This window comes from Oryzias latipes, chromosome 18, assembly GCF_053564925.1.
Source record: "Oryzias latipes strain Hd-rR chromosome 18, Olatipes_Hd-rR_3.1".
In the NCBI taxonomy this organism is placed as follows: Eukaryota; Metazoa; Chordata; class Actinopteri; order Beloniformes; family Adrianichthyidae; genus Oryzias; species Oryzias latipes.
Window position 1 is genome coordinate 9,216,834 of NC_136254.1, and position 10,294 is coordinate 9,227,127.

Genomic DNA, 10,294 nt, shown 5'->3' on the forward strand with positions numbered 1-10,294 from the left:
TCTACTGATAATCACAATATGTGTTTAGACTAACATGTTCCATTAATCCAATTTAAAAGGTTGATTCTAATCGTTTTATCCTCAAAATTGTTGTGTTTTGCATATTTTGTGTTTAACTTCAACGCGAGGCTGCAGCTCTACCGCAAGAGAAATTATACAAATCTGAGTCGAGTTGATTGTTCCTTTAGTTTACTCAGGTTATGCTGTTTATATAAAGCTTATTAATATTTTTACATTCTAGACATTTTTACTCCATCTCCTCGTTTTTCAGATCTGAAGTGAAGGTGCGCTGAGAAGACTGAATAACACAAACAACTGAACTTATTGTGATATTAATATAAACAATAGATAATTTATTTAATGATCATATATATAAGTTTAATTTTTACTGTTGGTGTTACACATAATTCCTTTAAATATACAATTAGAAAATAACAAATATGTTTTGGGGTCATCTCAGGCGATACTTGATTTAGTTCCTAATGTTTGTCAGGGTTGTGACTTTTGTTGATGATAGGCTGATAAATCAAACTACAACTCCCATAGTGTTTAAATATTTGTTTTTTTTCAGTTTGCATTATTTCATGTTTTTCTCTGAATGAAACATTTTGAATGTAATATCATTAAAAACGTGTTAAAGTTGGACTTCCAATCAAATCAGAAAGTAACAAATAATGGATGCATAATTACAGCTAATTAATGACTGATTAATATTTTAGTTGTATTTTTGTTAGGTTAGCTGGTTTTTCAATGACTTTTAGGCTGGAAAAATATGACTCTATCCAGCAACACTGGCAGTCAAAGCCATATCAAAAAACAAAACAGTGAAATGAAGCACAGTGATCTGAGGGGCTGTGAAAAGAGCAAAAGGCAGAGGGAAAGCAAGAAATGTGTAACCAGACTTCTAAAAGTGCTGGAAAACAGACGAATTAGGAAAAAACAAGAACACTAAACATGAATACTCCAAGATTAAAATGTCTCCCTCTTGTGGTTTGTTGATATACTGCACCTGTGCTACCACTGCTTGACTCTCCACTCACAATTTCCATTAATTAAAAAAAAAAAAAAAAACTGACATCACAAAGGAAAATGTTTTTAGCTAACAAAATATGGACATATTGTTTGTCTCTAATACAATTTCTATTTGCAAAACATTTTTACAGATGTTTAGAAAAAGAGAAACGTATGGGTTAAAATACCCAAATTGTAAAGATGCTTATGTCTCTACAGTGTCTATTGTGAAAGCAGGTTGGAGGCGGAGTCTCTTCCACCTGCCTGAGGTGATGTTTGGGACCAGGAATCACCTGTGAACATTCAGTGATACTGCAGGTTTGTAGAAAGACCGAGCCACATGACCTGGCTGCAGACAACAAGATGGCGCCCAGACGTTATTTGCCAGAACTGGAAGTCCAGAACCTGAAGTTCACGCCGCGTCACCCCCCTCCCCATTTCGGCTGAAATATACTCTTAGAGAGTACTTTGATTGGCGACTCTAACAGTTACTGTTTTTTTCCTGTTGTAGCTTTAAACCAGAGATGTCAGAACCTACTATGCTCTTTGACACACAGTAACTCCTTATGCAATAAACGTGAATCAGCTGATCAGCAGAGAAAAGTGGCTTTGTGCCGGTAAGCAACACTTTGAAGCAGCTTTTCCCTGATATGCAACACATTACTTAGATAAAGTGTTGCCCAGACGCCGGGTTCGCCCATGTTCACATAGCAGGTTGTAAGTCAGCCCCGTTCCTGGTGTGATGTTGACCTCTGGCAGGGCTGACCCCTATCACCAGTTCTGTTCATAGTGGACACAGTTTTTAAGGCACAGCCTATGAGCTGGAGGGGGTCTGGTTTTGCCGTCACTTTCTTCTCAGCTCTTCGTAGATAATGTTGTCCTGTGGGCTCAATTGAACCAGGACCTTGTTGGGGCAGTTTCCAACCAAAAGTGATTGGGATGAGGATTAGCATCGGGGCACTGGAGAAAGGTAGTTTGTCCTCTCTGGGTGAGTTGAGCTTCTGCCGCCGGTGAAGAAGTTCAGGTATCTTGGGGTATTTTTCACAAGAACAGGAAAACCAGAGCATGAAATCAACGGGTGGATTGGTGAAGCGTCTACTGTTATGATGTCGTAATGCCGGTGTGTCGTGGTGAAGTTGGTGCTGTGTCAGAAAGAGAAGCTCTGAATTTACTGGTCAATCTTTGGTATTAATACTTACCTCTAGTCATGAGCTTTGGGTCATGAATGAAAGAACAAGTTTAAGCGATACAAGCGACCAAAATGAGTTTTCTTTTCGGGGTAGCTGGGCGTTCCCTTAGATTAAAAGCTTGGTCACCTGAACAGAGTTTAGGGTAGAGCCGCTGCTCCTCCACATCGAGAGGATCCAGTCAAATGCCTCTTGGACGCCTCACAGGGGAGGTGTTTTGGGCATGTCCTACTGAGTGGAGACACAGGAGAAGACCAGGAACATGCTGGAGAGACTGTATCTCTCATCTCAGAATCCTGTCCCTGCAACCTGCTCCCAGATGACCAAAAGAAAATGGATGGATGGAACATCACTCTCAGGGAGGCAAGGAGCCTGAGGGTTTGTAGGAGTCTGAAAAATACCAGCTTTTATTGTCAGGATCATCTTCACTTGCAACCTGGACTCTGAAACTCAATCCCTCAAAAGGGGTTGGACTCTACCATTTTTCGGTGCAGCAAGGGGCCAGAGAAGGTCTGGTGTGGCAACTACGGGATTTGTAAATGATGTTTTTCTGCAGGCTCCATCAGGCCAGAACCTCCAGCGTGCATTGGACTGGTTTGTAGCCAAGTGTGAAATGGCTGGAATGAGCACCGCTGAATCTAGATCCATGGTTCTGGACCAGAGAAAGATAATTTATTTTTAGGTGGGTGGAGAGCTGCTGCTCCAGGAGATCTTCTCATGCGGCCATCATGGTAGAAAAGGAGCTGGGCCTTTGTTCCAACCTAACCAACAGTCATGAGCTCTGGGTCTTGACTGAAAAATGAAGTCCTGTAAACAAGTTGTTGAAATAAGTGTCCTGGGAGCTCCCTTAGAAAAGTGAGAGGAGCTCAGTCACCCAGACGGAGCTTGGGGTAAAAGTCACTGCTCTTCCACATTGAGAAGAGCCTGCTGAGGTGGCTGGGGCATCTGGTTTAGATGCTTCCTGGAGCCTGGATGGATTTTATGGTTGTTCAATAAACAAACCCCCACGAGTCTTTAGTAAACAGAAAAAGTAACCATGAGAAAGAAACACTGCGGTCAAAGCTGCTGCAGTTTTTCTGAGCTAAGTGTGAAAAGAAAGAAACAGACAGACCACATTCACAGTAAAAAAAAATATTTAAATGATTCTCTGAAATCAAACTTCATATTTTACACAGAATTCAAATATTCTGATATATATAAAGCATTTTATTCTCCATAAAAGTGACTTTCATTTCACAATTTCATCTTTTCTTCAATATTGAAGCTGCTCTGATAGGTCCGAAGCATATCAGTAAAGATGAACCCAAATCACTGATGTTTTGAAGAAACTTCATTTCTATAGGGGTGAGGAAGGACTTCAAGGTGGAGGTGGGATTACATCAGGGATTAGCTCTGAGCCTCTTCCTGTCTGCAGTGATGATGGACATGCTGACACATGAGTTTAGACAGGAGTCACCATGGACTATGATGTGAATTGTATTAAGAGCAGGGAACGGGTGGAGGAGAAGCTAGAGGTGGAGGTTTGCCATGGAAAGGAGAAGAGTGAAGGTTAGCTGCAGCAAGATGGAGCACATGTGACAAAAGTAGAAGAGTGAGATTAAAGGGAGAAGAGATAAAAAGGTGGAAGATTTGATGTTTCTTGGGGTAACAGTCCAGAGTCATGGAGAGTGTGAAAAAAAAGTGAAGAAGCGAGTGCAGACAGGTTGGAATGAACAGAGAAAAGTGTGATGTGTGATGGAAGAGTTTCAGCTGAAATGAAAGGAAAGGTGAACAAAACTGTGATGAGACCAGCTATGTTGTTCTGCATAGAGACACTGAGGAAAAGACAGGAAGCAGAACTGGAGGTAGCAGAGATGAAGATGCTGAGGTTCTGTTTGGAAGTGACCAGGATGGATAGAATCAAGAATGAGGACATCAGAGGGACAGAAGATGTTAGAAGTTTTGGAGATAAAGTCAGAGAGGCCAGACTGAAATGGTTTGCACATGTCCAGAGGAGAAACAGTGAATTTATACATAGAAGGATGCTGAGTCTAGAGCTGCCAGGCAAGAGGTCAAGAGGAAGACCAAAGAGGAGGTTTATGGATGACATGAAGACATGAAGGTAGCTGGTGTTAGAGGAGAGAATCCAGAAGACAGAGTTAGATGGAGGAAGCTGAATAACTGTGGTGACCTCTGAAGGGAAAAAAGAAGGGAAAGGAAGAGTGTTTCTTTATAAGGTTTAATTTGAAACATTAAAGTCTGCTTCACTGCAGTCTCAATACAGATCAATGCAGAATCCAGTCTGAGTTCAGGACTCGATCCGAGACAATGGACTTTTCCAGTCTATATATAAGCCAAATTATTTTAGTAAAAAAATTCTAAGATCTGAGACTGAAAGGATGAAAATGGACAAAGTTCACCTTCTCATGACTTCATGCTGCAGCAGTTTTTATATTTTCTTCTTCATCTGGTGTGAATGATGTGATGTTAACACTTCAACCAGGAAGTGACCATAAAATGCAGAAATAGAAAATGTTTCTGCACTGAGACCATGTGACTCTTCACATCCCAGAAGCTGATCTTAGTGGTTTAGAAGAATGAAGACATTTGCTGTTAGAAGAGAGGACACGGATGAACAAAGAGCAGAACTACTATCAGTCAGTCCACACTGTGAGTATTCTAGACTTACCAGAATGAGAACATTTTCATTTCTTGGTGACTGAAAGAAGTTCACTGCTTTGTGGACAATCTGGACTTGAAGATTTCTCTGCAGCACATTTGAAAAAGACATGAAATTGTCTGATAGGTGCAGCTGCATTTGAGATCATCTGCAGAGGTTTGATTGTTCAGGCTGGTGTTCCTGTTCCAATAATCAATCCCAGTTCATGACAAGTGTCTGCAAAGGATTCAGCTTTGGTTTCAGAAAACTACTTTGATTGTTTTAGAAGCAAATCTTTACTTTGCTTTGTCTAAAATTGAATGTTTTTGACTGGTAATGATGTTTAAATGTCATTCAATCATAATTAAAACAATTAAATTTCCTTTTTCTCTTTTCCATCAGGATTTTCTCATCAGTGTGATTTGATTGTGAGGATGGGACACACTCTGCTCTGTAAACTGGAGTTCATCTGTGAGTTTTTCACAAGAACTTTTGCTGTTTTCATCACATTCATCAGGAAAAATGTCAAACGAAAGAAAAACTATTTTTGAACTAAATTGTTAGAATTTCATGTTTCAACTGCAGCTGTTTTCTCCACAGGATTCAGCTGAACTCTATCAGGGATCATGATGAACACTTTTCTTTAGAAAGAAATCATTTTTCTTGGTTTATTTACTAAAACTTTGACATTATTGTTAGAGAAACCATTGACTTAATGTCACATTCATTGACAGTTTTAGTTTAATTTCTTTCTATTGTTGAAATATTGTATCAGTTTCTGAATCTCTGATGTTTCCATCTTTCATGTACAGTAGTGCTGTATTCACTCCTCCACAGTGGACACACTGAAGGTGACACTTTTGGACTTTTTGATGTTTCTTTTCATAGTTTTGACATTCATGTCTGTTTAAGTAACATTTTTAGACAAAACGGCTGATTAATTATTTTTTATAAAACTGATGTTCCTTTTTGTTAAAATCAAGTTGTTTTTTTTTAAATTACATTGTGTGTTCGTGTTTTTATAGATGCTGTGTTGACCTTTGAACCCCAATGGTCAACTTTTTTCATCAGAGAATCTTTAACCTTCAAATGTGACATGAAGGAAGGAAGAACAGATGACTGGAAATACACATTGAAGAAAAGTGATTGGACACTTTATTCTGACGTCACACAACAGGATTTCAAAATAAATCTGCTGTATAAACGTCACAGTGGTGATTATCAGTGCTGTGGTCTCAGGAAGGGTTCAGATTATAAAAAGTGCAGCAACAGAGTCTCTATACGTGTATCAGGTAATTTCTTAGTGTGACTTATTTAGGGACAGAATTTTTTATTTAAGAATTTATTCATGTTGAAGAAACTAAAGCATCTATTTAAAATGTATGTTTTTACATAATCATTCCTAAATGTATAAACTCTACGTATATATATTACTGATTTAACATTCTTATAATTACAATAATGAAATGTCAAACATTGCAGACAGAGCCAGAGCCACACTGACAGCAGCAACAACAACTGTGTCAGTAGGAGACAGAGTGACACTGATCTGCTCTGTGGAGAAATCTGCTGGTTGGAAATATGAGTGGTTCAGAAGAACCTCACACACCTCTGAAGACACAATCAATGATGGACTAAATGGAAACATCAGAGTCTCACAAGGAGGAATCTACAGATGCAGAGGATTTAGAGGAGAACCAGCCGTCTACTCTGATCCAAGTGATGAAGTCACCATTCAAATAACCTGTGAGGGATTTCACTTTATTGAAAGCTTTTCACAATCATTGATTTAAACATTAAAAATGTGTTTTATTGGTTTTAAATCTGATGGAAAGTTTCCAACAAAGTCAGTGTAACCCAAAAACCCAGCTGGTCTCAGATCTTCAGAGGAGAGACGATCACTCTGACATGTGAGGTTCAGGGAGGTGAAGGAGTTCAGTGGGAGTATGAATGGAGAAGACCTCAGTCACAGACATTCAGGACAAAGCAGAAAGACTGGACTATCACAGCTTCCATCAGTGGAGACTACAGCTGTAAGAGCAGACCCACAGATGATTCATATTCTGCTACAAAGTGGAGTGAAGCTTTAAGGTTGTCTGTTTTAGGTAAATTAGTCTTGTTTGTATTTTTTACGTTTGTTTAAACAAAGGATAAGACATAAAATATCAGATAAATACATCTATGTTTGAACTCCACAGCACACAAACCAAAGGCTGAACTGAAGATCACAAAGTCTCCAGTAGGGGGCAGAGTGACCCTGAGCTGTTCAGTGAAGCCTTCATCATCTGCTTGGAGTTTCTTCTGGTTCAGAGGAGAGAAACCCTCCAAACTGCTGAGAACACAAGATGCTGATTTCCTCTCAAATGGACAAATCAGAGTCTCACAGGGAGGAGTCTACAGATGCAGAGGAGGAAGAGGAGAACCAGTTTATCACACAGAGTCCAGTGATCCAGTCATTGGTGAGTTTAAAAAGGTTTTACTGGAGCACAAAATAAAAAATAAAAACTGTGTAAAGTTTATTATTTTGAACAATACCTATAAAACTGTTACATTTTGGTTCTAAATCTCTTCACACTTTTTATTCCCTTTTAACTAGAAAGTCACTGGAACAAATTTGTCTTCTAAAAAGGCCAAAATGAGCCCTGCTGTAAATGTAAACACATAAAACCAACAAAAGGATTTTAATGTGACACGGTGTGCTTGATTTGAACATGGCTGTTAAATTGTTAAAAAAAAAAAACATTTGTTCTCATCTTTAATGATTAAACTACTGTTTCATTTTAATGGTTTTAATCTGCATATTTTAAAATACACAGCAGGGAGGGGTATTGGTAACCATAGCAAGTTAGTTAACAGGAACAATTTGTGATGAAAAACCAACATAACTGTGGAATAGACAGAATTAAAAATACTGAGTCCATTTCAGCTAAAGAGCATTGCTGTGTTTCTGTTGCAGTTCCTGCAAAAATCAAAGTGTTGCACGCTGACAGAGTTGGTCCATCATCTGTAAAAGTGAAACATTGACAATAAATGATCTCTGTTGAAGAGAAGCTGATCATTTCTTCTAATAGTGTAGTTTGTCATAGAGGCTCTGTCATAGAGCAGCAGAAGTCACAGCAGAGCAGCAGAGAGGTCAAAACAATCATGAAGAAAGTGAAAAATCTCCTGCTTCATTTCTGTCTGACAGCAGAGTTATCAGAGTTCTGTCAACCTGTGGAGCTTCTTCTATCAGAACCAAAGGTGTCACATGAAAGAGTTTGGTCAGAAACACAACCAAGTCACTAAAAACAACACTATTTCTCCCCCAGAACCTGTCCTGAGAGTGTCTCCATGGTGGTTGAGTCCTGGAGCCTCAGTGACTCTGAGCTGTGAGGTTGAACATGTGTCTGCAGGATGGAGCTTCTACTGGTATAAAGCTGTTCCTGATCTATCACACAAGTCTGGCTCTTACAGCTATGAGCTGCTGCCTGCTAGCTCCAATGGGACTGCAGACAACTCCTACATCATTCATGGACAGACACACACAGCAGGATATGTGTGCAGAGCTGGAAGAGGAGAGCCACACTTCTACACTCTTTACAGTCAGCCTCACTTTGTCTGGTCTGGAGGTCAGACTTCTGATTGTTGATTCATTTCTGTCAACACTGAATGATTTCTCTTCACATTTCTAATGCCGTCAGATTCTGCTCTTTAGTTTGCTTCTTTCCACTTATTGCTAACAGTCAACTGTCATTCAAAATGTTGGAAACAAATGTTTCTTTTTCATTTGCATAGAGCCATTCTAACTCCAACCCATTGAATGAAAATCCATTGAAACACATTTGTTTTTGTGTGTCTTTGCTCTCCAAATGAAGCTAAAGTGTGTTGATCTTCATCCTGTTTGTTTTCAGATCTTCATCCATCAGCGTCTCTCTCAGTGAGTCCTGACAGAGTCCAACACTTCACCTCTGACTCTGTCTCACTGAGCTGTGAGGGAAACTCTGCTGAGTGGAGAGTCAGCAGGTTTCTGCTTCCTGACTTCCTGTCATTCTGTTCTGACTGGGGAACAATGAATGGATCAACATGTCATGTTCAGAAGATCCAGTCCAGTAATGCAGTGTACTGGTGTGAGTCTGGATCAGCATTCAGCAACGCAGTCAACATCACTGGACACTGTGAGTGGAAACATGTTTGGATTCCTATTTTTAGCTTGACTTTCATCATTGGATTGATTTGAAACACATGCAGAAGTTGAAGATGGATTTAGATGATCAACTGGATGTCAAAGCAGAATGAAGCAGACGTCAAACATGTTGGGATCATATGTGATGAAGATGAATGTTGATGTTTCCAGATGATGATGAGCTTCTCCTGGTTGGCAGTAACATGTCAGCAAATCTTTCCAGTTGTTCTCAGCATGAACAATAACAGCAGCATTTAGTTCATGAATGTGTCCACTAAGGTTGATTCTAATCCATGATGTGTTCCAGCAGCATCCAGACCTGACAGCTCTTCATTTCCTGTCTTGGTTGTTAGACCAGTTTGTGTCTTTTTACTGATGATTTTCCCACTGATGTTTTATTTCTGCAAAAAGTCAAAAGGTGATAAATGTTCCTTTAAAATCCCATTGTTGACAATATGATTGATACTGTTTTGCAATGATGCTGTTGACTTTACAAACATGTGATGTTGTCATTTACAGATTCAAGCTCCATCAGGTTGGTACTTTTCAGCTTTTATTGATTGATGTCTGTGTTTATTTAGTTATTGATTTCTTTCATCTCAGCAGGTCTGATGAACAAAATCAGAATTGTGTTCCAGATGAGATTGATGCTCAACACAACACATATGCCTCTCTGCTCCATGGTCAGCTTGAAATCTGACTTCTTATTTTTCATGAAGAAATCATTGAATGAACATGTTTGAAAAGTTTGTATGAAATTTCTAAATTCATTTTCTTCTGGTTTGTATTTGAAGGTGATGTTGCTCTTTATGAGTCACTCAGAGGCCCTGAAGACCCAGAAAATAATCCAGATTATGCCAATATAGGTAATCTGAGGGGATTTTTTGGTTGATGTGAAACAAATAATCATAAAAAAATACATGTGCATTATCTCTACAGTATTGCAACGGTTCAGTTTGTCTAAGGTCAGAAAGTGACTTTAGAAAATCTGTCAGCATGAGACATTTGAAAAATGAAAACATGTTCCTGCACCAAAATATATGGTGAGAAAGTCATGTGACCTGAAAGAAAGATGCAGATGTCAATAATCCGGTGTAAAAATGGAAATATGTTTTCTAGCAGATTAATTCTGCTGCATCACATCAGCTGATCTGTGAAACATTCCTGAGAAAAGTCAGAAATTTTTCAACAGAACAGAAGAATGAGACTAATGCTGGTGTTCTGTGGAACCATTGATGGTCATATTTTGCAGTATTCTAAGGGAAAAACATGTCAGGTGTTCTGTTGTTGCAGCTG

The 10,294-nt window shown here is 39.1% G+C and overlaps 1 long non-coding RNA gene across 1 annotated transcript; it reads left to right on the plus strand.

Annotated features, from left to right (window-relative positions):
- The first annotated feature begins 7,912 nt into the window (after window positions 1-7,912).
- LOC144987376 (uncharacterized) lies at window positions 7,913-9,865 on the plus strand. The gene is made up of 3 exons (XR_013651258.1): window positions 7,913-8,444; window positions 8,727-9,681; window positions 9,793-9,865. It is a non-coding gene; the product is annotated as an uncharacterized LOC144987376 (long non-coding RNA).
- The last annotated feature ends 429 nt before the right edge of the window (window positions 9,866-10,294 follow it).